Genomic DNA, 23,379 nt, shown 5'->3' with positions numbered 1-23,379 from the left:
GCGCCAGAGCGAGTCGCCGAAACAAATCGGTACACCTTGGAAAGGAGGTGTCCATGGCAATCACAGGGGCGAGTAAAGTACAAACCACCCACTGGTTGAAAAAAAAAAAAAAAAAAAAATCGACAAAGAAGCTTGCGAAATGCCTCGCGATGGAGCGTGATATTTTTCACGCGTGGAGGAACGGGTGTTTATCCGGTCGAAACGACATACGTGACGTAGGGGAGTGTGATGCCTCAGACATATTATTTAGTTTCAAAACCACCGGATTTACACGTTAGCATTATGGAGATCTGAGTTCTTTTTGATGCGGGTGGCTTACAGCCGTGCAATGAGAGGCCTGCAGCAGTGAGAGACCTAAAGAATGGCGATCCAAGATATGCGTGGAGCGAACCATTCTCCCTTCGGTTTTCATTGTGCGCCTGACCTGTTTTGATTGGTTCTTTTTTTCTTCTTAGCTAATGACTTGTCTTCTCAATGCTATGGTTCGGTGAAACTTTGCTGCGTATGGTCACCTTCTGGTGAGTGCTCCATTTCTGAGGGACTATCGTTATAATAATTTATTTTAACGTATATACTTAAATTTATAGGAAACATGTACAAATTCAATTCTATGATCCTATAACCAAATTTCAACTAAATTATATGGAACTGAAGTAAAGAAAAATTTTGGAACATGCGGCTTTGCTATGCTTTTCTCGGTGATCTTAAAATTATTTACAAATGCGATAGGCTTAAATAATACTTTTTCTGCTTATCTAAAGTTTAAACTCTACTATGCTCGTCGTAATTAATAAAATTTATTATAAAGCGTTATTTTAGTTATATAAGTAACAGATCTTACAAGACAATCAAATTCAAGAAACGAGGGAGTCTGGTCAGTATATTTTGAAACAGTAATTGAGAATATATCTTGTAGGATGCTCCTATACCTGCTGTGCTAACCTGTAATTTAATTATCTATCAGAACATTAATGCTTCTTTAAAGTAGCCTTGTCATTTTACATAGCTCTAAAAAGCAAGCTAAAGCTAAAAATAAGAAAGCGTTAGTTGCATGCGGCATGCTAGAAATGAGAAATAAAACTATGCATGACCCTTGATCCAAACAGCCTTCACGTATTCCCTTTTCAAGCAGGATTCTTTATGCCTACTTCGCTAAATATTTCTCGTAAACCTCGTACCCACTAAGTTACAAATTTTTAAAAGCTTCCTCCATTTTATTGATTTGTGCACTATAATATATATCAATATGTTCGGAACCCCCCCCCCCCTTCTCAAGCCTCCTTCCCGTGGAACTCAAATTTGAGATATATTAAGATGTGAAAATATCTACTCAATTCAAAACATAATAAATTACTCATATTGTCTATGGCCTCTAAACACGCAGAGCATTTGGCAGTTTCTTTTTATTGCTGGTATATCTAAGTCTGGATGGCCGTCAAGCATATAGGCCGTTCAAACTCGCGCTATTAGATTCCAGAATACTCTCGAAACTCAAATATTACTTTTCTAAAACTCAAATCAAACCTCGATCTACTTTCATTAAGAAGAACATTATCACGCCAGCTTATTTTCACGAGATAAACTATCATGAACATGACATAAGCACTTCATTATCATTCCAAACCACTAGTATATTGTTTCGCATTGGCAACGGGTGTAAAGTACGTCTGCCGAATTTTCGTTTCAAATGTCCACATTTCTTAACTCAACCTTTCCATTAGCAATAACGGACTGTAATAACGCACCAAAGAGTACTGTGACCCCGAGAGATCATACCGGATTCATTTCACAACTAAGCACCCATTTGAAGTTGCACTAATGTCAAATACTTAATTAGTACAAATATTTTATTTGTGAAGTATAAAAAAGTAACGCAAAAGTAACGTGCGTTATTTTTTATTAGTAACGGCAACTGTAACGCCTTCCTTTTATTTTGATGTAACGTAGGTCCGTAATGCGATACTTTTATTTGCAAGTAAAAAGTATCGTATTTTGTTACTTTTTTTCGGTAAAGACAACCTTCAACACTGCCTTTTTAACGCTGTCTGATTGGTTTTATCAGCTAATAGCGTCTGCTGGGTCTGGACCATTCTTTGTCAGTAACTAGGTACTAGCAACGCGTTACCGGTAACTTTTACCTGCTACGTGTTGCTCTTTAATGCAGGTAACTTGTAACTGTAACACTGTTACACTCTTATTGAGTAACTGTAATTGTATAGGACACTGCAGTTTTTTTTTTATATATAAATTAGAATTTATTGCTGTGGGCATGGTGAAATTACCGTCTTGAAGTATTTTTCTCAAAACTCCTCGCTAAAAAAAAAAAAAAAAAAAAAAAGGCGTGGCCACTTATTAAACAAACTAAAAGTGCCTGGTTTATCCTACGACCGAGAATGGACTGAAGTGTCAGCATGGAACCTGGATTTAAAGAAAGTGGCGCCCGCGGTGGTAGGAGCGGAAAAACTATGTCTCACCGACTTTGGCTCACTCTTCTCTTGTGGGGAACTCCTGCGGGTGTCAGTGGTCGTGCGATATGTCTCCGAGTATTCCCCGTGTGCTGTGTCTCCACACCCCGTCCCCCCTTCCTTCCCCTTTGTCGGATATGTCCGTGCTGTCGTTTTTACACCCAGCCGGACGCCGTTTCCTTTTCCCTCTTCGGTGCCCGTATAGTGCCGAAAGTAGGCGCTTGTTTAACTTTTTCAATCTCTTCGGAGCCGCTCGAGTAAATACTAAGGCAGGTTCAAGTTCAATTGGTTTCTTCGTTGATAGCCTCAAGAAACACCCCAATGGAAGGGCACTTTGTTATGGAGCCTATGTGTGCACGAGATGAAGCGATTTCCCAAAAAACACGTGTCTTAAGTGGAAGAAACAGCTGGTTTTGATCTGTATATGCGGCCTGGTCTTCCGCAGTTTGCGTTTCAGACACAGACGCCGCGGTAGTCGTCATACACTCGTGGAGTACCAGAAGGCCTTACATGTCTCCTCTCTTCCTATATTTTTTCCAATCTGCCGGACCTGCTAGTTTAGGCCTGCTTCCGAGTATATCCAATAAGGTAATTATGTGACCATTTGTGTCCTCATTCGTTTCGGAGTGAAAATGAACGAAAATGCTCACTGACGCGGGCCGATGACAATTTTGAAAATACAGTTCGTTCTAAGTTATAACAATTATAGAAAATAAATTATGCGCATCAACATGCTGAAACGGCCGAATGACACGAAAAACAAACACCTTTCGGGTTTACTTTTTTTATAATTTCTAAGTTCACCTTCCTTCTCACTATATAGTAATACTGTTTTGGTTCGTGATTTCTTGTGTTTTCTTTTACTGCAACGAGAAAGTAACGGTGGTACTGTTTTTGCAGTAACTGTAACACGTAACTTTTTGAAGCCGCTAACTGTAACTATAACACTGCTACCTTTTACTGATAACGTGCCCATGACCGGTCTTGACGTAAGCGCTTTTCACACACTTCCAGTTGAGTACCACCGAGAGAGACAAGACCGCTGTTTAAGCCTCTTATGACGGCGTAGGACCTGCTCCGCAGCAGCACATTCGGGCGTACGCCGTTTCAAGAGGTTTGAAAACCTGTCTTGTCTCACTCGATCCTACTCGGTTGCAAGCGTGTGAACGGCGCTTGAAAGTAAAACGAAGTATAGAAACAAGAGAAAAGTGTAAGTGTATATTTCTAAACTCTTGGGAAGGGGTTCCAGTAGAAGTGTTCCCGGAAAAAACCGACCCCGGAAAAAAATGTCCCCGGAAGAAACTGTCCCAGGAAAAAAAACTCCCGGAAAATATGTCCCCGGAAAAAAAGGCCCCACGTAGGAAGTAGGAAAAAATGTCCCCAGAGGGTCGCTATCGCTGAGTTTCCCAAATTCTCATGGCCTTCGGGCGGTCCTGTCATTGTACGGTCACAAATGACCTGACCCACCCAGGCGTAGAAAGGGAGACTGGAAGTCACACAAAGCAACCGAGGTCATCCATGGAGGGGTATTTTGGAAACCAAGTTATTGTATTTGCCAAACACCTAAGACGTGTCTTCGACTGTTCATTTTTCTTCTACTTCGAAACTTTTCTCTTTTCCTGCCTCAGTCTCGGGCTAAGAACAAAATGGTTAATTATTGTGTTCTTTTTTCATTGTGAAATAAACATTTATACCACTTCTAGCCAAAACCAAACCATTTCCAAAAAAAAAAAAGCGCGACACTGTTAGCACGAGCAAGCGATCGCTGGTTTTTTATCGTTTTCCCGTAGAAACGAAAGGTTGTCATCAAAGTTCTCATAGGTACTGAAAATGCTCGTTTGGGGATGTAATGCACACGGTAAAATTTCATCCCCACCAATACTCTTTCTAAGTAAAATGTGAGAATGCGCCAGTGTCGTGTTCGCGCCAACAGTTTCGCGATGTGTACCTCGGGGAATCGTACATTTCCTTATTTGTTCGGGCCGTTTGTTTCTACTTGCTACACGATGACTTTTTTCCCAAAGACATATGACTAGACCGCCCGAAGCCCTTGAAGGTAAGGGAAACCCAGAGACAGAGAATCCTTTGGGGACATTTTTTCCTACTTCCCACGGGGCCTTTTTTTCCGGGGACATTTTGTCCAGGGACTTTTTTTCTGGGGACGTCTTTTCCGGGGGCCTTTTTTCCTACAGCCCTTGTGAAGCATGTGTAAGGAGAAACGAATCTACATAACCAGTTACTTAAAATAAGCAACGTAAACACGTTACCTGGTATTGTTATGAAGATGTAACGAGTAGATTACTACGTTACTGAAAAAGTAACGCGTTGCCGGCTACGCCGTTATTAGTAACGCGTTGCCGCCAACACTGGTTACCCGTAAGTACCCTCAAGGAGAAATAAATGACGACATACGTAATGTTAGCAGTGTACTCGAAAATGAACGTAAACTATATCAATTGTGACTCCAGTGAACAATAAGGAGACATGGGGCGCTCTATTGTAAATAATGTTAATTTAGATCAAGAATTTCTTCAACGTTACATTTCTTTATTAGATTTATTAAGTTCGCTTGCCACTTTCTACCATCGGAATGTCAAGAGTATAAAAAACTTAGTCATTAAATATATTTATGCAACCCTTATATTTATGCAACCGCACATGAATATTTTGAAGAAAGAGAACGGCGCTATAGTTTTTCCTTTTTGCACGGGTACATTACTGCGAATTGGAGACACATCCACAATAGCTTGAAGCGCTTACTTTAGTTTCTAAGTAAATAGAGCTAAAGTTTGTGGCAGTCACTATATCAAAAAGACTAAAGTAAAAGAAAAAACTTAATATAATTATTTTTTATTTCAAAATCAGATGTACGTATGGTAACCACATTCTTGATAATTGTTTCATTGTTCGTACAATTTCCGATAACAAGTCTATTGCACGCACCTTTTAAGTGCTTGCACTATAACAGCACTAGTATAAAGCTACACACATTAATATCCCTGTAGCAGTAGAATCTCACCCAAACAAGCGTTACCTTCTTCGGATTTCGCTGCTCTTCTTACCCAAGTTTTATTCGCTGACGCAACTGTACATGATACATGCAGTAAAACATCTGACAACATTAGAGTCGTAAATGCTGATTCCAAGGAAACTTTGTGACAAGGTGCCGTTACTATGAACAAAAAAACTGATGAGAAGCAAACTTCATAATTTCATTTTTAGTGACGTGAGTGCGCTAAGATACATGTTAAGACTGATACGTCTTTGCATGAACACTGAATTAATATTTACAGATTAAGTGTCTTGTTTGATTCATTCAAGGGTGAATAATATACAATAACGAGATATAGGTATAAAACACCTCTAGATGGTTTTAAACAAAAATTTATTTATGTATAGATAGCAAGTTCACATAATGTTACGTATACACAAAGAAAATCGAACGCAACAGCCTGATTGGGGAGCAAAGCATTTTACAAAATAATCAAGGCACTTTTAATCTTGTATTACATAATATTGTATAGTTCATTATTGCAGATGACTTTTTATGCAGCAATCCGTCAACCGCCTCTCCAAAATAAACATATTTCAAAAGACAACTTTCTTCAGTTTTGAACAGAAAGTAATACAGTTGCGACTAGCATCGTATAGAATATCAAGGTTTGGCATATTTTACTTTTAGGCTGTGAAATCGTGCACTACAGTTGCACAGACCTTGAGTTATGGATATTCAGTAGATGACGGTTCGTTGTCAAAAAGAGGGATTTAATTTAATAACAATTATGGAATAACTAGCACTCTAACAACACTTTCGAATGGTATGGCCGCCAAAGCTTCTAGTTAAAAATGTTTTAATTATAAAAAATGTAATGGTGATATATTTTAACAGGGGCTGTAGACAGGACCTGGGAAGGTGTATATCTCCAGGATGAAATCTCTTCCCGAACACTAGTACGTTCATAGCTTCATGTGCACCCGATGTTATAAACCTCGGAAGGCCTTTATATCAAAATACACGTTTAAAATAATGTGAGATATAATATATTGTATACATTTTGATTCTGCTAAAACGACAATATAAAAAAAAAAAAAAAAAAAAAAACCTAAGCTTTCTTTGGCCTCAGGATCACGAATATCTCAATTTTATTTCAGATTGATGCGTCCAATCTTTCTCTCCTTCCCCGTGCGTTCGGTGGACGGAGAGTATTTTGACGCATTAAAGAGAGATCTCAACATTCTTGTGCTTTCCGGAAGCCTTACCTGAGCAGTCGAGAACGCTACACGCGTTCCGTCTCAAACTGCTCGCGCACGCAAGGCAGCGGGAACCGCTCTGGGTATGACGTCCCCTCCAGCATGTAGTTTTACGTTTTTTCTGCATTTATTGATACTTCGGGGTCAAAGTTTGCGACATTCACATTCATAGTACAAAAATACGCTCGAATTCGTCTCTAATTCGTCTTTTTCAAGAACCACATCAACTTCCTTTTCAAGGTCAATGCATTGATTCCTGCCATGGATGTTATCCGAGTCACAAATGTCTCATTCTCTGTCCGACAGGTGGTTTGAACCCATCAAACCACCATGTACCAACGCCATATAGATTAACGAAACCCTCTTTCCTTCTTCCTTTTAAAAAAAAAAAACGGAACCACACAATGACGGCGCTTCACTCGGAGGTTCGGTCACAACATGACATCTCCATCAGTGCATCGAGTGAGCAGGACCCAGACGAACTCTGACGCCGCACTCGTGTCCAATCAGTTCCCGTGCTAGGCCTGCATGATGACTCAAAATTAGAGTAAACGGGCCTTCATAGCCAAAGCTGTGTTGCATGAACACGCCGCCGACCACAGCCAAGTGCGGACACATAAGCGCATTCGCCAGTCGAGGATGTTCCCGCACGAACAACAAAAACCCTCCAATTGGCTTATCTATTGGTTCAGCAGCTTTTAGGGGAGAAATTATCCCAATAACGCCTTGCTGTGAATAATTGCTTCGCTTCATAGCATTTCTTCCTATAGTCACGGATGTTGAGGATGTTGAATGTTCCCCAGCTCGCCTACATCATTTTTCGTTATTTATATAAATAGAAAAAAGTTCGCTCGACAGAAGAACACCGGGTAGATTTTCACGCAGGAAAATGTTTTCTGGATCGGGTCTGCAGCGCGTCTAGCTTGCGGTAAGGGCGCACGCCGGTGACCGCAGAAATCTGGGATCTTGAAGCGGAATTTTATGGAAACGAGCATAACACAAAAAAACAAGCACAGAAAGACGCATGTTTCCTCATTGAGTCTGTTCATACCCCAGTTTCGGCTTCCGGAAGTTTCAGTGCCTGTTTCCGACGTTTCGTGGCCACTCTAATTCTCCGAAATCTGTGTTAATCTTAGTAATGCTATAATTTTAAGATTGTGGCATGAATGCATGAATTCATGAATGCATGAATGCATGAATTCTGAATTGCGTAGTTTTTGTTTTGAGTTTGATCAGCAATTATCAACAAGTACAGCTTCGGACCATGCAATACTTCTTACGCTTGTGATGCCTGCTTAGGTGCGTAGCGTAGCGTAGCTCAAAATGTGTTTGGAAAGGAGATATAATTCTTAAAAATGAATAAACTGCTGTTTCATCTTTTTAATTAACCGCTTGAATTTACGTACTGAACACAGGCTTTAATTAATTAAAATTTCTAATTTCAACATCTGTTTAAACATTTAGCACACTACTAGCGACATGGACACCCCTTACTTACGTATTTCATCTGCAGACTGACCAAAAAAATTAAACTCTAACCAAGTTTCAATAAAAACAATATACCCTACGTTTCGGGTCCAGCTCGACCGGCCGCTTCGTCACGGATGACTATGGGTTGGGCGAATCTTTTTGGTCGTCTTCATCTATATCATCTTAATGATATTCAGCTCCGTCTTCATGAACAATACCCAGCGCTGGATATTCTTAATGAAGATGAATTTGAAGATCATAAGGATGATATACATGAAGACGACGAAGAAGATTCTCCCAACTCATAGTCACCCGTGACAGAGGGGCCGCGAGCTGGTCCCGAAACGTATAGGTATATTTGTTTTTATTCAAACTTGGTCAGAGTTTCAATTATTTTAGTCAGTCTATTTATTTCCTAACCAGAAAGATTTCTGCCGAATATGTTTACATTATATCATCTGTCATCTGCTCTCCTGCTCAAGGAAACTTTACCCGTTTGAAATGTCTAGCTCTTGTATCGTCGTCCGCCGCCTGGCCACGCAGAAAGAACACGTGCATAATCTCTATGGAAACATTTTTATGCATCAATCGGTGGCTCACTGATGGCGTCTATTAAAAAATACAAATGTACTTGGTATAAAAACTCATAAAATAACGAAAGGTTTGACTTCGTCTGATCAATTTCGTTACTACCATAACCTATCAAACTGATGCAGGCTGTGTCAAAAACCATGAACAAAGGGGTCAAAGCACAAACACAAAACTCAAAGCACATCTAGGTGACTGGTGCGCGCTGAAAACGTCCCCCTTCTCCAGGGATTATCACCGTTTATCCTGTGCAGCTAGCCTGCGCCTTTGCATTACTTAAATCATCGCTTTCTAAATTCACTTTGAAGTTGAAAAAGAAATATTTAGCAGCACCCTTTCCATACTTTCGCGCACCTTCTTCAAGCGTGTGACTTGGAAACATAAACCTCAACGGGACTTGGAGCCTAAGAGAATGGTCAAGTTGCTGCTGTGCACAAAGCACTCAGTTTCATATAAAACATCATTAAAAGTTTATTTTTCGCGACTTAAAATGGGAGAATGTGAAAGTCTAATAATGACAAGCACGATGCGAAAGTTAATAACGGGGATTTATTGCATCCCGAAAAAACGCTTACGCAGAGCGCGTGAATAATACTTTTATCCTTTGGTAAATAAATTGCCGAATGTTCAAACGCCATCGTGTCCCAAACAAAGCCTTGCACTGGAGGGGCACTCACTCAGCCAACTCTCAAATATTAACAGACACTAACGACGAAAGAGAAAGTACACGCACACAAAGCCACCCTAACCGCATGCGCAAACAAAGGAATGTCTGTCGACCACACACAAAAATAAAGCGTTCGGTAGCTCACAAACGAGTAGTTCAGGGAGCATCTCTTGCCCTCATCTTCGTTCCTCAACTAATTATCTCAGCCAGCAAATGGGCGGGGACGAATCCCTCACCTCAGCTAAGCCTCCGTTTCTCATCACGTTTTGCCTCTTTCCCTCTCGACTGCCCTGCTGTTTTTTTGTTTTTTTTCCCTTTCGCTTCGGAAAGATTAGCCTCGTCTTTCATTCTCACTCCGAGTTCGACTCAGGATCCCCGTGAATAGGTAAAGCTAGAGCGGCACGCTGGGTTAATGCCAGATGAGCTCTCCCTCGCAGGCCGCCGCTGCATTAGAAACCAGAGAGCTGACGTCGGGAGAAAGGAAGGAGAAAAGAGCGACTATGACGAATGGCTCCCGCGTTCTCAAAGAACCAAGAGAAGTAAAAGCTGTCGAAATTCGCTCCCAGGTTTGGCGTTATGGCGCACACGCAAGTTCGTTTTCGTCGCTTTTCTCTCTCTACACATTATGCCTTCTACCATTTTTCCCAATTGGTGTGCGTGTGTGCGTGCGTGCGTGTGTGCTCCGACTTTTCGTGTATACCATATCTTTGTTTTGGAATTGCTTGCTTTCTCTTTCCTGCTTAAGCTCTGCCTTCTTGTTTGCCTTGGTGCGAGGAAAATGATCAGAAAGGAGGAGCCCCAATTGCTTCTCCGAGATGCGGCACGGGCGGCGAATGCGTCCGAGAACAATAGGAACCCTCGGTAGGCTGACCCTTGGGTGCGGGTGCGTCTGTTACGCACTTTGTGTGTATGCCGGGATGATTGCGGTTCTTCTTTTCTTTTTTTTTTTGTTCCTCTTGAGCATGGTATTATTCAATTTTCAAAGAAGCGAACGAACCGATAATGGAATTCTCCATCATGGGAAAGCCTCAGTATGGCGTTTAACTGTAAGAAGTAGCTATGTTGTTGTTTTTTCTTGAATCCTGCATCTTAGCCATTATTCGTTTCAAGACACACCACGCAGCTCGGTTTAAATCTTTTGATTCGCAAGTGTTAAAGGCAACCACAGGTTCTTAATAAACCCTTTGAATATGTTTGATTATGCAGAGAACAAAACTGTCTTAGGGATCTTCGGTTGCCACTTGCGCAGACGACACTTTAATACTGAATAAAGGCGGAGTTCAAGACGTCCCTAATCAAATATATATGCAACGGTGTTCGTTCGTTTCAGATTAACTTATAAGTAATCTGCGATGCGTATTTAGGTGGACTGAACTTGCAGAATCATCAAACAATATTAGAGAAAAAGTGGCGTAAAATGTAAATTTTACGGGAAATATTTTATGATAATCCAAATACGCTAAGCTTTTACACTACACTAAATGTCACGATCCTATTTCTAAGCGTTTTTATCATTCACGCAGACAGATTTTCGTGCTTCGAATGTGCATTTAACCATGCCGTCTCGTCATCGAACGAACAAGCTCATAACGCACTATGGCTCTTAGTTCCCATAGAAATCTAAATTGTAATGGAAAGATTTAAGGCGAAACATTTTAATGAAATAATTGAACTTTAATATCTCTGAGGATAATGCTGAGGTGCAATGACAGAGAAAATCTGTGGAGCGTCATCCCTCCGTTCTTACGATAAGAGACAGAAAGTTGCTAATTGTGAGAGCTGTCTTTTGTTTTATAACTACGCCAAAAGAGTCCCGGACGAACTGGAAATTATAGATCCAAACACCGGAGCCCCAAGCGTTCCCTCACGCGTGTCTGACTCAAGCACGCCACCTTCTGCTCGTATCATAATTCACGTGTACGAGGTGTCAACCTGCACACGCTGCCAGCTGACAGCTCAATACGAAAATTCGGGGACACGCATACCATCGGGGAACTGAATCACGCTCGTTCGCTGGCATATAATACCTCGCCGTCAGTCGCTTTCTTCGCCTTCCGGACCCGCCTTTGTTGCGCACAATGCAACCGAGATTGTCAACAATCCGTCGAGTTTCAAGGTGCATATTGCGATGCGGAGCTGTTTTCCGAGAAGCGTTTCCTGTGAGTTTTAGGTGAGCTTGTGTGTTCAAAACCCGCGCTCCTCGACGAATCAAGGGCACGACCAGGAGCGCGAGTGTATTTACTCCGCGGCTCGGATGCAACATTGTGCACCGCCTAAACGAGTTCCGTGGAGTCGTTCCGGGCTGACATTTTTTTGTGTGATGGATAGGTGGCTGTTGCGCAAATCGAAACTGCGCGACTCGGATTCGCCATGTATATACGTATATACCAATGGAACGCAACTTGGTTGGAAAATTGCATCCGAGCTTGCGCCACTTTGGGTCGAGAAAGAACGTGAATCAATTTTGTCTCCTTCAATGCCATGTCGGTATGCAGACTCGTGTTTGAACTTGCGTATCTATACAACCTCTTCGCCGCCGGGTTCTTAGAAAACTACATGCGGCAACGCGTAAGAAAAGGTATACTGATATTTCCTGAGCAGACGTAGGTAATGACGATATATGTGTGTCGACGTCGGTCGACCTTCCGCAACATGCTAGTGCCCCTTTGCTCTTTCTTTTGCTTCGCTTCTTTTTTTTTTCAGTGTCTGCCTTCCAACAGGGTGCGATGAAACAGAAGGCTAAATTGATGGCCTTGCCGTATCAGCGGTCAACACATTATAACTCAGTATATCACAAAACACAAAATAGTTTGTACGCTATCTGCATTGCCAATGGTAAGTTCTAGACGGAAGTTAAGCAAGCTATAACTAAATCTGTTTCAGTTATTTCAAACAAAACAAAACGCACAGCAGCGCGTGCCCACATGTAAGTACGATGAGAAATGTACACGGAAATCGGCGCTCCAAAAACCTAGATTTGGAAAGCACGACATGTATACCTCGTTTTATCAGATCACAGAGCACATTCAAGGGCTAGAACACTTACAAGCCCAGACATACATGCTAAAGCGCGCATTTAATGTACTTGATTGTTTACGGCAATATCACATAAACAAAATAAAAAAATTAACAACGCCGTAACTACGTTTTTGAAGTTGCTTGATTTATCCTATCGAATCGTAACGTAGGCAACGCTCTGACTTAACCCGAAACATTTATAAAAAAATCATTTCTTTGATTGATATAAAAAAATTAGGAATTTAATCAAGTTGCTCTTGTCCAACCCTTCAATGAAATATTTGTGCAAATTAGAATACGAATAGGGTTATGACAATTCCACAGTCTAAATATGTACACCAATACAATTGAAAATATCTACAGAGCCAATTAATAATTGCTCCTCACTCAAATGGCAGACACCAGCTAGAATGTATTTGATTACATTGTCTCGTAAATGGGATTGCTTACATGAGATTCTTTTGCATTTAGAACGTATACTGTTTCTTCCACTTGAGTTAGTTGATCCTATGGTATTTTGGATACGAAATCGTATCTCAGCTCGGAAAAAGATGGACATGGGTTGAAGCTGTTAAATGCTTACCATAAAAATATTATTATCGCGTAGTGAGCATTACTTCTCATCTTAGTATTCTATGTTTTGTGGTCGAAAATTCTTGGGAAAGAAGAAAACTTTAAACATAAGGAAACTAAAGAAAACAAAACAAAAAATAAGCAATGTTATTTGGTTGTTAACGGATCTAAAAAATACGCTAACCAGAAAGGACAATGTTTTCTTTTAGTGTACATGAAAATATATGTTATGGTACTTCTTTCTGATTTCTAGAGCACCATTTTAAGTAGCATAATTTGGGAAAGTAGTTAGTAAATTAGCAATTCTAGATTCTTACGGTTGTATCTCTGATTAAACTCTCGAAAGGGCCATTCGTTTTTTTAAGGATAGATTTGTTTTGTTTTTATTGCAGACGTTCACTAGCTCTAATGATGTTTCTTTTTACTTTACACGCTTCTTCCTACAAATGCACCGAATAAATAATGTAATACGTAAAACAAGTCAGACACCGGATTTGACGCACCATACCCTCCGGCGATACGTCTGGTTAATTAGGAGAATTTATGTTCTATATACATCTAGGAGACAAATATTCGCACTAAACTTTGTTACCAATGGACAATTTTTATTCCGCAGCAACAAATATTTATTCCTGAAGCAACCCCGTAAAAATCAGTGTGAGAGCCTTGAATCAAATAACATAATGAAAAATGACAAATTTACAGTCTATATTTCTATAGGGTTTACACGGCAAAAAATATTAGACTTTACTGATGGGATTAAAATTTTAGGATGGCGGAATATTTGTGACATTTTTCTTATTTTTGTTTTCCTGCTAGCGCATGATCATTTATAACTACGCTCTGCAAACAGATATTGTTGTTGTCATCTATTTGCACCTTGACAACATATTACATATATGTTGTCAGCTATTGGCACTTGACAGTAAAGGGTCGACGAGGTTGACATATCTGAACAACCCACTAATGTCTCCTTATGGTGGCGCTCGCACAACACATGTGAATCAACTCGACTTACCAGGATAGGTCAACTTCTCCTTGCACATATAAAGGGTTCAAAATCAATTTGTCTTTCTGATTTACGTATACTATGATAGTTAACGATTAAATATGGGAGGCTCAAACTTAAACTCAATGTCGATTTAGATTATAACCCGTTCATTTTATAACCAAGGCGAGAAAGAGTTGGTAATAATAAGCGCACCGCATGTTTCATCTAATCGAACGGCTCAGTCAAGTTACTACAAAAAAGCCTTGTTTCCCTACTAACGAGGTATGTAATATATATATATATATATATATATATATATATATATATATATATATATATATATATATATATATATATATATATATATGCTATTGTCTTCATTTAGAAGGGAATAATTTTTTTTTCTATTGCACTTGCACCTTGGGATTTTAAGTCTGAGTTAAGGAGCATTCAGAAAATAGCGCTGATTCTGCGAGCGAGCTGGTGAGAATTAATCGTAATGTAACTCCTGAGGAGTTGAGGTGCGGACAAATGAGAAACTTTAAAGGCGAAGAAAAAGACAGCAGTGTCCGTCAAACGCAGCTGAAATTACTGATTTTTCTCGCTCTTTATGTAAACCCGATTACACTCTTTGTGGACACAACAACCCACTGACCTCTTAACCTCTTTTAATGTTGTCATTTACTCCGACTTTCTTTTTCCCGCACCACATCTTTCGGGTGCTACATCATGATTCAGCATTGAAACACATCAATTCTTACAGCATTAGTAAATATAAACATTTGGCGCCGTTCTAGCTACTGAGGTGACTCGAAATGCTGTAGAGTTTCTGATGTGTGCGTACCCGTGGCGCGTTCTTTTCGCGCCAGCACCCGGCGTTCTCTCGCGTCCGGCAGCTCACACGTGCAAGGCTGAAGTTTATAATGAGTAAAGGCTGGTTCACACAGCCACGCGTTCGTACATTACGTTAAGCTCCGAAAGCTGACATTGCTACAAGTTCGCGAAGACAGGCTGGCACGCGAAGTTCGAAACGCGAGTGTTTCCCTGAATTATACGTGACGTAAGAAAACGTAAGACAACGGTGCTGTGTGAAGCAGCCTTTGACTCTTTTAATTCCAAGAGCAAAACAAAAACACTACGTTAGTCATGCTACCACATAATCCCGAGCTCCATGAAAAAAAAAAAAAGCTTATAATCACAATTTGTATTTTCTTTTTTTTTTTTCAGACGGTTGTGTTAAACGGAATTTCACCTTACGAAAACGGTTAATACATTGACGAACACTATTAATAATTTCTTAACTAGGCGGAAATAGTGGTTACGGATATAACACGCAGTGGGTACACAAACCGAATGGTAGAAAGAAAAAAAAACGTGAATCCCTTTAAGCGATTGCAAATTCCTCGTTGCCCCGCTCGCTCGTCTTCGGAAAAATCCAAGCGCGCGCTCTCGCAAGAACAGAAACGCACGCTCACAGAAAAACGAGGACCTGCCGCAGAAGAACACTCTCCTACAAACAACGTCCTCGCAAAGCTAGCAAACTAGAATTTAATTAAGCTAAAAATTCGAATTTCACGCGGAAACAAACCATCGGGGCTGTCTGCGGCAGCGAGGAAGTCACGGACAACCCCGATAATGGGGGAGGGGAGAGAGGGGAGTGGGGGGAGAGAAAGAGGAGTGGGAGGCCCGAAGAAAGGCCAGGCCAGCCACCCGTCGCGAAAGTGAACACACAACACCGCAAATCTTCGCCCACACTCGACCAGTCGTCCAAGCAAGCGAGCGAGAACCAGCGCGACTCGATATTTTCTCTGCGCGCTCTCGGCCCCTCGGCTCCGACCATTTTCGCGTGGAAATAAACGCGTGGTGGGGAGAAAAGAGGGAGAGGAGGGCGCACACAATGGCCGACATGGGCGCCCCGGCGAAGAGCAGAAGACGACTGCATGCATGACGGAATTATCAACACCTGCAGCATGCAACGTCGGGGCGCTTCGGAATTTGATGGCGGAGGTATGCAGCTCGGAGGGAGTTTGCGATGCGGAGCGAAGCCCGACGAGACGACGGAATTGCACGCCGCTTTTGTGTGCCCAGCCGCTGCAGAGGTGGTGCTGCTCGGTCGGAAACACGTGTCGGCCGTCGAAGCCCCGTCGGTCCGCCCGTCCATACTGGCGGCGGTGCGTGCCCCGCGGTCATGTTTGCAAACGTTCTTCAGGGTCGGTCCGATCGGCCGTGCCCGAAGTGGCTGCCTGCGAGATACAGATGTGCCGTCGCTGGCGTTGGGTCTCCTTAGATCAACACGTTGCGTGTCAGTAGGCGCCGTTTTTGTTTTCTGTCCTTACGTTCCGGCCCCTGTTGAACCCTGCCTCTGTTTGTGGGTGGCGTTGATGCTGCTCGAAAAGAGCGAATGCGGAATGTTGTCTTTGAATCTTAAACTTATTTCGGGCTTAGCCTCGGTTCATAGATGAACATTAAGTCGATCATTGTATCAATGTGGCAGTATTCAAATGGAATATACTCCAAGCAGTAGGTATTGGTGCACAGGCGTCAACACAGGACACGTTCCGACCTATACTAATAAAATAAATTAAGACATTTATCCCTGGTGAGCGCAGAAGATGGAGATGGCGATCTATGAGAAGCTCTTAGCGAATTCCGCTCATGCTGATAGGTTCCTCAGAGATAATCGGCAGAGTGTGGCAGAGACCCTTGCACGGATATTCCCAAATGTAAGAAAACACCCACATCTGTTTCTCTGTTTCCATTGAAGGCAAACTATTGGCTCCTTCCCATTACCAAATGCTTCCAGTTAGAGCTTTTTCAGGCTGCCTTCGCCATTTTAATTGGCAAAACTTCCAATATGAACAAGGAAACATTGATTGGTTCTATGCACAAGTCCTCACGTTTTACGGTGTAAATGTAACTCGTCCTACATTTTTCCTCGCCAGTTTTTTTTTTTTTTTTTCGCTTTTCGCTTGTTTAAATATTTTCTTAATTTTTCGTTGCCCAATGCCCGTACTCAACACATAAACCACGTGGCGGGGAACGCGCGTAAACCAACGACATCTACAGAGAACGATAGTCGGCACCGTCGTTCCTACAGAAAACAAAGAGCGTTCAGAGTAAATAAAATAAATTATTTCTGCTTTTTTCACACGTAAAAGGCACCATCTTCTAATAATAAGCGTTCAAACATTAAAAACTACGATTAAATCCAAATAGGTTTGTACAAAAACAATTTTTCCTGGGAGCGAAACAAAAACAAACAAGGCAGGATGACTGTCCGAATTATGGAATTTATCGGCTCAAATTTCTCTTAGAAAAAAGACACAAGAGGGAGAACGGTGGCGGGGTCGTTGCAAGGGTGGCGCCTGCATCTCGCGAGTCGTAAACATCAGTCTTGTCAGCCGCACACGCAAACGGTAAGGCAGCTGATACACCGCAGCATCACGCTATTCCATAGCTGAGCTCGTGAATTATATGCAGGTGCGCCAGAGACCAGTGGAGCATCCGTCACCTGCATGAAACTTCTCGTTGTGCGTGTGTTTGCTTTCTTTCTTTCGCTCGCACGTTTTGTTTATCACAAACAACACGACACAAACACAACGTGAAAACAAAATGTGCCGCACCACAGCAAGTTCTCCACTCTCTTCATTTACTCCACGCACTGATTCATCAAATTCCCCGAAAAAAAATAGTAATCACAGCGGTTTCTGTCAGCTGCACAGTGCCGAGTGGTTCATCGCCGACAAATTGGCAGAGAGAGCTATCGGACGGGCGACATGGATGTGGTGGTGCCCGATGGAATGTGTCAAGTTGATGAACCCCAGGTGATGCTGGCTTGATATTCAGTTAGGAAGAAACAAATAAAAAATGTGTATCTCTCTCGCCAACTAGAAGGACAATTTTTCCAAGTTTCCAGTCGAAGATCAACACAAGGCGAATAATTATGTTCCATATAATATAAACAACGCGAGTGTTTTCGTCATGTACAGTTATTTCCAAAAAAAAGAAAGAAAGACGTTCATTGGGCGTAAATTATTTCTGAAGCTGCTTGTTTTCACGGTGGATCCCTATCGTTCCTTCGAAACATGGTTCGTGGAAACATGTTTCGTGGACAACGTTTTGTGGACAGATGTTTCTTGGATACAGGTTTCGTCGACACTAACGTTTCATCGACACTCGTTACGAGAATTGCCCTCTGCAAGAATATTTCATCGTGCTTGCATCGCTGGGGCGCGTGTTAACCTACCCGGCTTACCTGTTCACGCCCCTTTAAGGCGACAGTCTGCAGCGGGTCCTTACGAAACTGTTAACCTACCTCGAACACCAGTGCATGCCACTTCGCCGCGACAGTCTAAAGCAGCTCATTAAAGAAGAAAAAAAAAAATAAGCTGACCTGAGCTGCCGAATAAACAAACTGTTGATGAAACAATCGATCGATGAAAATATCAGTCCATGAAACGTTGTTCAATAAACTGATTCCCACCGTCCTTCATGGGCTTCTGCCGGCACCAGATTTGAAGTGGCAAGTGGGATTCCAAAACGAGACCCGAACGCACCCCATGAATGCTACCTACTCCTTGTGTGAAGCCCAGCAAATTTATTTCAAAAATTCCCAAACTTGGCACTATGGAAATACTATTCCGCACGCTGCTATAAAGGGACCATAAAATTATTTTTTAAGTTCTTCGCCCTTAGCTTTCCGCCTAAACTCAAAATCGAAATAGGAAATCACGCGTCCGTGAAGTGCTTGAGCGTCGGTACGATGACTTCAGGCTTCCAACGTCTTTAAGCACACCACGGAACTTGTCATTCGCAAGCGATGATAAGTGCCGTCACGGCACTCATTGGCCACGAGAGCGAATTCAAATATTCGTCGATGGATCAATTGTTGACGAAAGTATGCGTCCGTGTGACGCAGTGCTCGTGTCCAACGCGGCTCCTTTGCTCGTCTGGGAGAACTTCCTTTGCCGGTAGAAAGGCATTCTTCACGTCACGACCGCGTGATTTCACACGTTAGTGTCCGAGTCCGGTCGAGTGGTAAAGGAAAGCAGACGAGGGTGTTCATGTTAGGTTTTGTGTGTAAAACTGGAGGCAATAAAACAAAAAGGGGTTCCTACTCCGGGATGTTTTTGGAGATTTAAGATGAATGGGGGTCTTCAATTGGAAAAAGATAGAAAACCATTTCATGGCCCCTATAAGTTCGCCAAAACCGATATAATGAAAGAAAAGGGGAGAGACATAATAACAAATGATAATCCTGCAATGCTGGTAATCTTGCTTAAATTCATTCATACGAGCGAATCCACCTAACGCACTCAAATTAAGAGCGATTAAACAATCAAATTAATAAGCATATGTTTGTGTTTGCGCAATGTCGGTGAATGGGCTCCGTTTGGTTTCGCGTCTGGAGCCCTAAGGAGGCAATTACTATTCCGCGACGAGAACTTGGAACCCCCCGAAAAACGACCCATGTGGGATTGCCGCCCCTCTGAGAAAGAAAAACGCGAGCCGTTAAAGCAATAGGAAACGCGCCCCATAGTTCCCAATTAAGAGCGAGCCATATTTCTCTACGAGTCTCAGTTGAAACGACCAGGCGTGCAGCGACGCTTCTTTGTGCCCCCGAGTCTCGATTCCCTCGGCTCGAAGCAATTACAAACCCATACCTACCTTTGACGGGAGGGTTCGCTCGCTCGTATTTTTTTTTTTTTTTTTCGTTCGGAAAGACGCACACCCCAATACCGGCTTACCAACAATTGGAATGGCTCCAGACCGCTTCCGTCGAGCACTCACGCTCGTTTTGGTACGAAACCACAACTCACATCGGACCCCATTGAGAATGAGGCGAGCCGACAACCGGGGACCCCTAAAAACAAAACACAGCGGAGTGAAATAGACTAAAAGGGAGAGTAATGTTTCCGCACAACCAACTTGAAAATGCTAACGCGTAAAAAAGGAAAGAAAAAAAAAACGGCGAACAATCTTGGAGAGCCGGTGGAGCACAGGAATTATTTAGCTAGCTTCGTAGAGGCAGCTTATAAATCAACAAGAAACTAAAGAATGGTCTAGAAAGGTTGAACAAAACGAAGAAGAGCAAAAAAAAAAGAAACAAAAAGCGACAAATCTCGGCAAGGGCAGAGAGAAAGCTGCGCACGCCACAGGCAATTAGGAGGACCGGATGACATCAACGTGGCACGGGCGTTATCCCCTAAGGTTGAACCAGCCACGAGGAATACACTGCGGAGGCCTTCCAGCCAGGTCCGAGCCGTGCACATGTTGGGCCGTGCCGTATAGCGACTCTGCGGGCGCCTCGAGAACCTTAATTTTAGTTCTTTCCGAGACGAGTTGTTGTGCCTTGCCCCCCTCCTGGGAAGCGAAATGGTAAGGCACGCAACCGCCGGGCCCTAGATGCCTTGGGCGTGTAAAAGGTGTGTACCCGTCCCCGTCGTCTTCTTTTTATTTTTTTTTTGTTTTATTTTTTTATGAGGTTTGAAAGAAAAGCACACGCCCGTCTGTTGAGTTGGAAGTCGTGTTGGCTGCTGCATGCTGCGGTCGTTTCGCGGAAAGCGCCTTTTTGATGCGCCGGCATTGTTAGAGGTCTCGCCTTCCACGCAAAGTTTTGGGAGGAGCCCCCGGGGTGAGGCCTCGTCCTGCTATCAAAAATGTAAAGAAAAGAATCCAGCAGCCCTGCCCGTAATTTCGGTCCGGGTGGCATTTGAAGGAAAATTACGAGAAATCGTTACAATGAAATTTGTTCGTGCACCCTGTGTGAAGGGGCCTCGGTAAAATCGGGGTATGAATGAGGCACACTATAGCAACGTTATGTGCTGACGTCATTCACGAGCGTTTCAATAAAATCCGTGTTTCATTGTGAGCGTTTATAATTTGAACCATGGTTAAAAATACACGTATAGGCGGGAATCTTTATGTAATGACAAGTTGGCAACAATATTGGAGATTGTTACCTGAAATTGCTTTGCCTAGAGGTGCCGGCCCTAGGACTTGGAGAAGGACAATGCAGCGAGAAATAAAAACAAAATGATTTTCGGTATTGAAGCGCTCTGATGATGAGTAGTTAGCTTTATGGATTTATCGCGCCCAAATCAAATAAGCTCCGTTAAAAACACCGCGTTTTGCCGCTGGCTTTTTTTTTAATAATATTTTCTAGACATATATTTTTAACATTTTTACTCTGATAGTAAATCTGCACAGTTGACCGACGTAAAAGTTCCGAGATTCGCGAGGTGGTAATTCCTTTTTCTCATCGAAGCGCAGCAAATCTTGTTCGCCCCCCAATACGAGCTTTTCCTTTTCTATACACGGCAGGAAAGAGCCCCGACGGTCTTGGCATTCCGGGCGCTTTATACGGTAACACCGAGCGAGGCGAGTGTCGGCAGGAAGGCTAATTCCCCGGCTGATGCGTGTGGCCCTTCGCGGTCAGAGGGGGCGGGCGGAGATTGGATGGACGCGCGCCAGAGGTGTTCGGGGAAGGCGGCGAGTTCACAGAGCAGTCGAGCGCGCGCTCTCGCATCGATAGAGGGCACTTTGCGCCGTCAAATGTTGGCCCAAGCGCTATACAGGTATGCCGCACTCCCTGCGCGACCCCTGCCGGGCAGTACGTGCAAATATGGCGGGTGAACGTCGTCTCCCGTGCTTTCTTCTTTGTTGTTTCGTATTATATATATTTTTTTTCGTCCACTTCGATACTTCAGCGTGTATATTGTTCGGCTGGTGAAGAACAGTCGGTGGAGCTAGATTGGTTTAGGTTAGTATTGAGCCGAGACTATCACGGGAGGGAGACTGATATGCGGCGGTGGTGGCGGCGGCGAGGCTATGTTTTCGTAGCTGTTCAAATACCGGCGCCACGTACGTGCGTGTACGTGCCGAGGTGTTTCGTGATCGAGCGAAGACTAAGACGTTGCGTGAGTTTACTTTAACTTGATTTTTTTTTAACTTCACTTTCTGCTGTCGTTTCGTTTTATTTATTTTTATTCTATCATTCTTTGTCGAAATTTGGATAGACTTAAAACATCTCTCCACATACCTTTCTTTACGAATGAATTGCGCGAGATTCAATTTGTGTTACAACTGCTGCAAACTAAGCATCATAGTGTTCCCGGTTATTTTCTAGTTACCTTCTTTTCGTCCTTGACATTTTTCATTTATTTATTTGAGGACTAGTTAAGACGATAAAACTTAATCAGCAGACCATTCAGGACAAATCAACCAACAAAGTAGTCACTGTCCGAATGCCACTTCGGAGAGTGTGATCTTCTCTGCTAGCGGAGACATTATAACGGAAAATTCTTACGTTCTAGAAAACCTACGCGCTGCCGAAAAGGATTATATCAGCGACCCTCTCTTTCAGGTGAAGGTTGAGAGAAAATCGCGTGATGAAGTCGAAAGAAGGAAAGTGGGAAAGGTTGTTCTGCCTCCCAGAAGACAATTTTGTAGGTCGGCATTAAATACAAACAACTTTCCTTAGGTCCTCCTATGTAGGAAAGAGGTCTTACCTGAAGAATAAGAGATGTACTTACGCAGCATAAAATAATAATTTTTATAAATATTTAACTCCATCAGGCACGTAGCCAGAGAAGGGGGAGGGGGGGGCATATCTTCCGTTTTGCTGGGGCCTCCTCTGCCCCCTTCCCCTCATACAGCATTCTGTCACGGGCGCCCCCCCCCCCCCCCCCCCCCCAAGCAAGATCCTGGCTACGTACCTGAACTCGATGTTCCAATAAAATTCGGGGTTTCACCTTTGAAAGACAAGTCATGGAGAAGGGTTTATAAACACTCCATCCATTGAGGCGCATTTCTGCTTTCGATGATAATGTGGCTTATCTGGACACGCAGGACTGTGCGTTACGCTGACTTCAGTGCTTCGGGCGAGTAGCAACCACGAAGCTCGTTCAATACTGCTTTTCTGAGTTAAAGTAACGTTTAACCTCTAGATACCTTGCTAATTGATTTAACGATATTCTAACAGCAGAAATTAGTTATTTTTTGTTTTTTACTTTTGCACACGTCAAAAGGGAATGTTTCGGAGTGATGCGATAATAATATGGTCTATACGTCTGCAGCAACTAAGTGCCTCAGGCCATAATTTCAATGTTTGTAATTCATAGTTTAGTGCCATCATAAAAACAGTTGTGTGTGCGTGTGTATGTGGAATACATATCGATACGTATATTCATTTATTTTCTACAAGGTAAAGGTGCCGTCAGTTCAAATTCGTGTTGGGTCGATGTTTGGATATTGCAACTCTACTCAGATTGCGTAACACTACCCCATTGTTTCCAGTAAATTTTGAAGGGAGTTGTCAGTACTCTAAAATAAGCTCATATCTTTTGAAGCAAATT

General features: G+C 42.5%; 1 protein-coding gene across 1 annotated transcript in view; it reads left to right on the top strand.

Annotated features, from left to right (window-relative positions):
• Window positions 1-23,379, top strand: part of LOC8028023 (zinc finger protein 2 homolog) — a 124,536-nt gene that overhangs the window by 4,832 nt on the left and 96,325 nt on the right. The window lies entirely within an intron of this gene.

This window comes from Ixodes scapularis, unplaced genomic scaffold (genome assembly GCF_016920785.2).
Source record: "Ixodes scapularis isolate PalLabHiFi unplaced genomic scaffold, ASM1692078v2 PGA_scaffold0__279_contigs__length_252992795, whole genome shotgun sequence".
Classification (NCBI taxonomy): domain Eukaryota; kingdom Metazoa; phylum Arthropoda; class Arachnida; order Ixodida; family Ixodidae; genus Ixodes; species Ixodes scapularis.
The sequence above is the reverse complement of the archived record's forward strand: the minus strand, read 5'-3'. Positions and strand labels throughout refer to the sequence as shown.